The sequence below is a fragment of the Triplophysa dalaica genome, chromosome 8 (assembly GCF_015846415.1).
Source record: "Triplophysa dalaica isolate WHDGS20190420 chromosome 8, ASM1584641v1, whole genome shotgun sequence".
Taxonomy (NCBI): Eukaryota; Metazoa; Chordata; class Actinopteri; order Cypriniformes; family Nemacheilidae; genus Triplophysa; species Triplophysa dalaica.
Genome location: NC_079549.1, coordinates 16,623,860 through 16,629,859, shown reverse-complemented (window position 1 = coordinate 16,629,859; position 6,000 = coordinate 16,623,860).

The window sequence follows — 6,000 nt, the reverse complement described above, 5'->3', positions numbered from 1 at the left end:
CCTTTGGCTTCTTTGTCTTTATTTCTTAAGTGCTGTCAATAGCTGTTGTTTGTCATGGTTTGAACAAAACCAGTTGATTGGAACATACAGATCAAATTGTAAAATTTTGTGGGTATTATGATCACCACTAAATTGTCAGATTTGCTCTAGCTGATTTTTTGGCTGGTAATAATAATAATTGTTTTCATTATTATTTATAAACATGAAGGTTCTTCCCTCTGTTCATTGACCTTAAGTCTAAAAAATTTTTCTGAAAGGTGCAGAACTCAAATTTTGTTTTAAATTCTGTGCAGACCGTGCAGGCCTATTACTGATAATAGTTGCTTCATTAAAATTTAAAAGAAAATTGTGAAAAATATAGCAATTATAACTTGATATTTTTGATTTACATTTGCTAACTGGTTTAATTTTATTTTGTGGCAGCTCACAGACACCAAGGTTACTGGTGGTTACTGAAACTAGTTCTGAACCGTTTCCTAGCAACAGTGGGAAACCAGCAAGAGAAAAAAACTCAAGCTTGAGAGAGACTATTGACAGAGGTGCAGGTGACACACACACAGGTAAGGCTCTCAGCTCCCATTTTGACCAACACCAAGTATTTTCTAAATTATCTTTCTAAATAATGTTTCAAATACATTGACTGTATTTTTTTCCTATGCACAGTGAAATTACATCAGAGTATAGTGGTTTTAAAACTTGAAAATATTTGTTCCACTTTTGACTAGTTATAAATGTTTTTTTACAAAAGTGATGTATAGAGCTATTGATGTATGCTTTTTGAGGATATCCTGTAAACGGAAGTAAATTTGAGTTGTGTAAAGTGAAAGGTTATGTGTATGGAAAAATATATATAACGTTTATTGTTCAGTTAATGCATATAAAGTTCACCTGTAGCAGCCCCTCATATATAATGTAAGAAGTAATGTGAGAAGAGACCTACAGGAGAGACATCGGAGAACACACAAACACATGCACAGTTTCAAATGACCTTGTTTCAATTATGCAAATTACTATTTATGTTTGTAATTCAAGGATTTAATGCAAGGTTTTAACAATAATGTAAACATTACAGGCAATGAACAAAATGTTTGGCCATTACGGATCTATTGCAAACAGATTCATTTCAGATTTATTACCTTATAGGCAAAGTGAGTAAGACATGAGCAACAAGAAAACATGAAAACTGAAAAAATCTGTAAAGATGAACATTTATTGAATGTTTGAGGTGCAACTGCATTACTATTATCATGCACAATTCTGTCAAACTGTGCAAGTCTCCTGAGCAATGAAAAAGACTATTTTGTTCTCACTTTCAGTCTGTTTAACCCCCAGTGCACATGCACACTTTAGATTCAACTGCTTTATTCGTCAGCATGAATAAAGCATTTGAGTATTGTACTGAAGTGTAAAGTCATACTATGCCTGTAGAGCCAAACAAGAAGTCTGGAGAGCGAGAATTTAAGTTAAGCAAGCGTACTCAGTGCTGTGATGACATTTTCTTTTTAGTCTGTTTTATGCCTCCCACATATTCTGCTTGTTCGTTCACTGCCTGCCTTCCAGAATTTGAAATGCTAATAATCTCCTTGGTGCCAGAAATATTCTGACTCTCTTTTTTCTATCTGCCTCTCCTTCTCCTTTTTCTTTTGCTCATATTTGTCTGTCTGCTACACTTGTATGGATTTTCTTGTTGTTCCCCCAATCCCTTATGTGCAGCTCTCTCAGTTTCTCTACTCTGTCACTCAAGGTCAAAGTTATACTTCACATACACTTCAGAACCCATGAAAGGAAAATTTTAGGGCATGAATATCCTTTTAAAGAATGGTAAAATGAATAATTAAAGCAGAGGACAGAAGAAACAAGTTATAGTTATGTTGTTTTGTATACACAGATGTATACACACTTCTTGCTTCATTCCTATTCAATTATTATATATATATATATATATATATATATATATATACACAACAATTTTCTAGATATAGTATAATACTAGAAAAAAGAAAAAGAAAAAGAGGAGAAACGAAATGTGCAGAGGGTTATCTGGTCTTCTTTCACTCTTCCTTTCTACTGTTTGCCCTCTCAGATGTGTTCAGAAATTGTGCCAACTTCAGCCTGACAGCAAACCGTATCAAATTCCAGAAGTAGGCCAGTTAAGGTTTCTTACTTTCAGTCAGTACAACAGCAAGCAACAATGGGCTGAGTGACTGCATTATCATCTCCTAGAAACATCTTAGCAACATAAAGTAGTAAAGTGAAACAAAATAATAATACAAATCCTACATCTGTGGCCTCTTGTTTGTTTGTTTGTGTGCTAATTGCTTGGCTTTTATATATATATATTAGCTGACCTAAATGTGGGGTTCAGTTAACATCATTTAATTGATTTGTCAAACCTTACATTCTGTACCACTGTGAAATTAGACAAAAATACTTTGAAACTACTTGAATTTGATCATCATAATAATGCACAATAAAATAAAGCTTAATTTCACGAATGACCCCCATCTTTTTTATATCTCTCCTAACAGGTCCAAAATAGGTACCAGTGTCACAGCCTCCTCTAACTCTCTTAACATCCTATGTGTTGATGTTTTCTGGATCTCCAATGAGCAACAAGACTTCCCCTACAACATCTCCACAGCCCCCTCTGAGCCCATCGGCACAGTCTGACATGGAAGGCAATTATGACCCAAAGCCTCCAGCAACTTCTTTTCCTTTACCATGTTGGGCCACACAGGCCCTGTGTGACTTGGCAAGATGTGAGACCGAGCTCAGGCGGCTACGGGAGCAACAAATAGCCGAAGCGCAGACAATAAGTCAAGGTGTTGAGCGTGCACTGATCGGAGCACAACGAGAGGAAAGGCGTCTACTTGAGAGGGTAGAGCAAGACCACCGGGATGTACAACGTAGACTGGAGCAGGTGCAGAAGGAGAATGCAGCAGCCATAAGGGTTGGACAAAAATTGATAGACCAGCGATTACTAAAAGTCATTAAATTTCGAGAGCTAATAAGGAAAAGTGGTGGTGATGGTAACAGACAGGGTGATCAGAAGAAGGATCAGCTTATTAAGGGTGTGGCAGAACTGGTCCAGCCTTGGGAAGTGTCGCTTGCAATCAAACGAGTATCCTATAAACCCAGTGCCCAACCAAATGCTGTTACCTTTGGTGATATCAAGATACAAGACCACAATGTTCAGTTTCCAGTTGGTGGATGTGGCCAGCAGGGACAAATGTGTTCCCTTCATGCCTCTGAAGCACGCAGAGGGAGTCACATGGTTGGAGAAGGTCAGAGCACACCTGATGGAAAAACTGTTCAGAGTCAGGTCTTGAGTTCTGCACATAAGTCCAAGCACTCCTCAACATGCACTGAAAACCTGAGGGTTGTTCGGAAGCTCCGTTTATCAGCCCGAAGTGATGAAGAATCAGGGGAAGAGGTAAAATCCCCACCGATGAGCCACAGGTCCCAAAAACAAGTCCCATGTGATCATGATTCATCCCAGGAGGACGAATGTGAGTCACCATTATCGGAATGCAGAGGAGATGAGCTGTTCATGGCTGTACCATCATTAAGTCAAGGCGACTCTGAAGGAGAGGACTACGCACATGTACATAATGGACCAGGCACACAGTTTGCTTCACAGACAGCGAGAAGGCAAAGAGAATTCTCAACATTTCCAGAACAAGGTCACCAAGAGCAGGAAGACTGTTTTTTACACTCGTTTGACCATCGAGACCAAGGCTCCAATGCAAGAAAAAACAGGTATTTTAGAGAAATGTCACGATCTCCACAAAGTCCCAGAGAGCTGCTCTCTATGCAAGGCACTGACTATCACTTTTCACGTGGTAGGTCTTGTTCTCAAGTAAGCGCATTCTCAGATGACCATGCCCACAATCGTTCATCATCCCCTGCAGAAAGTGTCGATTCTGGGTACACATTTATTGTCAGCTCCCCAAGAGATTACACAAACTCACTGCGTCCCACTGCCCGTCTTTCCAGATCAGCTGCTGACCTCTCCCTTTGTAGTCGACCCCTCAGTGGAACCAGGACAGAGAAACTCTCGGGCACCACTTTCCAAAGAAAAGGTGAGGTGTCACAGACTAAATCCTGCCCCAGTCATGGTCATGTCTCTCATAAAAACAACCAGCAGCCTGTTACTCGCTCCTGCAGAGTTCCTCGCTCACTCTCGATGTCTGTGATTGATAACACATCTCAGAGCCGACTGAACCACCTTACAGGAGGGCGACAGAATGCTCTACATGAGAACAGACTCCGGAGTGACAGAAGTGAGCCGGCCCTCCTAGAACTAGAGGAAGATACAGACTTCTTGGCACCGGATGAGGTGCGCCTTGTTCGGCAATTTGGCAAACAGGGCTCAGGGCGTGCTGATCTCACACTGCCCAGTGGTATTTATGCAACTCCACAAGGTCAACTTTTCCTTGTAGATTGTGGGAATGCTCGTGTCCAGGTAACAGATGGCCAAGGTAATGTCCTACAGCAAGTTACTTCTCCAAGTAACGACTCGGGGGGCTCTACAAGACGTTGTCGCAATTACTTTGATGTTGCTGTTAATACCAAAGGTCTGATTGCGTTGAGCTGTGCTGCTGAGAGAGCTCTCCTCATCTTCAGTCGGCACGGCCGTCTCCTTCAAACATTTGGAGGGGGACCCTATATTGCAGGAGTGCCCCGAGACGAGCTAGAAGCACCAAGGGGAGTCACAGTTTCCCAGAGAGATGAATTCCTGGTTGCAGATATACGAAAGGGCACGCTTACCGCACTGAAACTCGAACCTAAAACTGGCTCCAGATTGGAACGCACTGTGGTTACTGGTTTCCACAGGCCTTATCTGGTTGCGGCATGCCTGCATTCTGGTCTGATCGCTGTGTCCGAGCGAGGCAGTGAGATGGGGCAGGAGCCTTGTGTAAAGATTCTAGGACCAGGATGGGACACCTTACGAATTCTGGGTGTGTGTCCTAGCCTAGGGCCTGTTCTTTCCTGTCCATGGGGCCTCTGCATTGATAAAGAGGGGGCCTTGTTGGTGGCAGACTGGGGAGCACAACATCGGGTAGTTCTATATCCAGCTGAAGGCCCGGGCCGAGTGTTGGTGTCAGATGGACTGAGTAGCCCTCGTGGATTGGCACTGTTACCAAAAGATCTTCTTGTTGTGTCAGACAGCATGCACCACTGTATAAAGATTTATCAGTACAAATAAGAAGTTACCACAACAATAAAGTTGTAACTTTGTGAGGCAGACATGTCAAGGTGAGATGAGTATTAGATGAAATCCACTTTATTATATTATTTAGCAAGGGTCGACAACCTAAGGCAAGCATGCTAGTATTGTGACACAGAAAGAAAACAATTGACACATATGACAGATTACAATGTATGTATTGGTTTTGAGCTGTTTATTTTAGAACTCTCCCAAGCACAATGTATTATGACAGAGACAAATAATGTTTCCCTCCAAGACTATATTGACTATATAAATGGTGTGGGAAATTTGCATTTACATGTTTAAAAGGTTCCTGATCCTTGAGATATAGCTTGTCTAAAACACAAGACTACATTGTACATTAGTAGAAAATTGAATTGACTTTTTCTGTCAGTTTAAACGCAGTAGATTACCTTTTTGAGTTTGTTTTTGTTCTTTGACACTTTGTTTTGATTCCCTGTGGTTGCTTCTATTGTGTGATTTATTTCAACTTGACTGGTTTGACATTGTGATAAATTATGTTTATGAACCTTGCCAGCAGGAGTCAGTAGCGAGACATTAACGGTGGTGTAATGCATGTATCACTTATTGAATTAAACTAGAGAATTGAATAAAAAAATGCTTTTATTAATTCTTATAACCCCAGTGCATATCATAGCCAAGGCACTAATTCATTAAAAAAAAAAAATTATGTGTGCTTTACTCTTTCTAAAATCTAGAAATGCAGATATTTGCGAACTTCTATTGAATTCAACTCAACAATATAAGATTAAAAAGCCGTTTTTAAA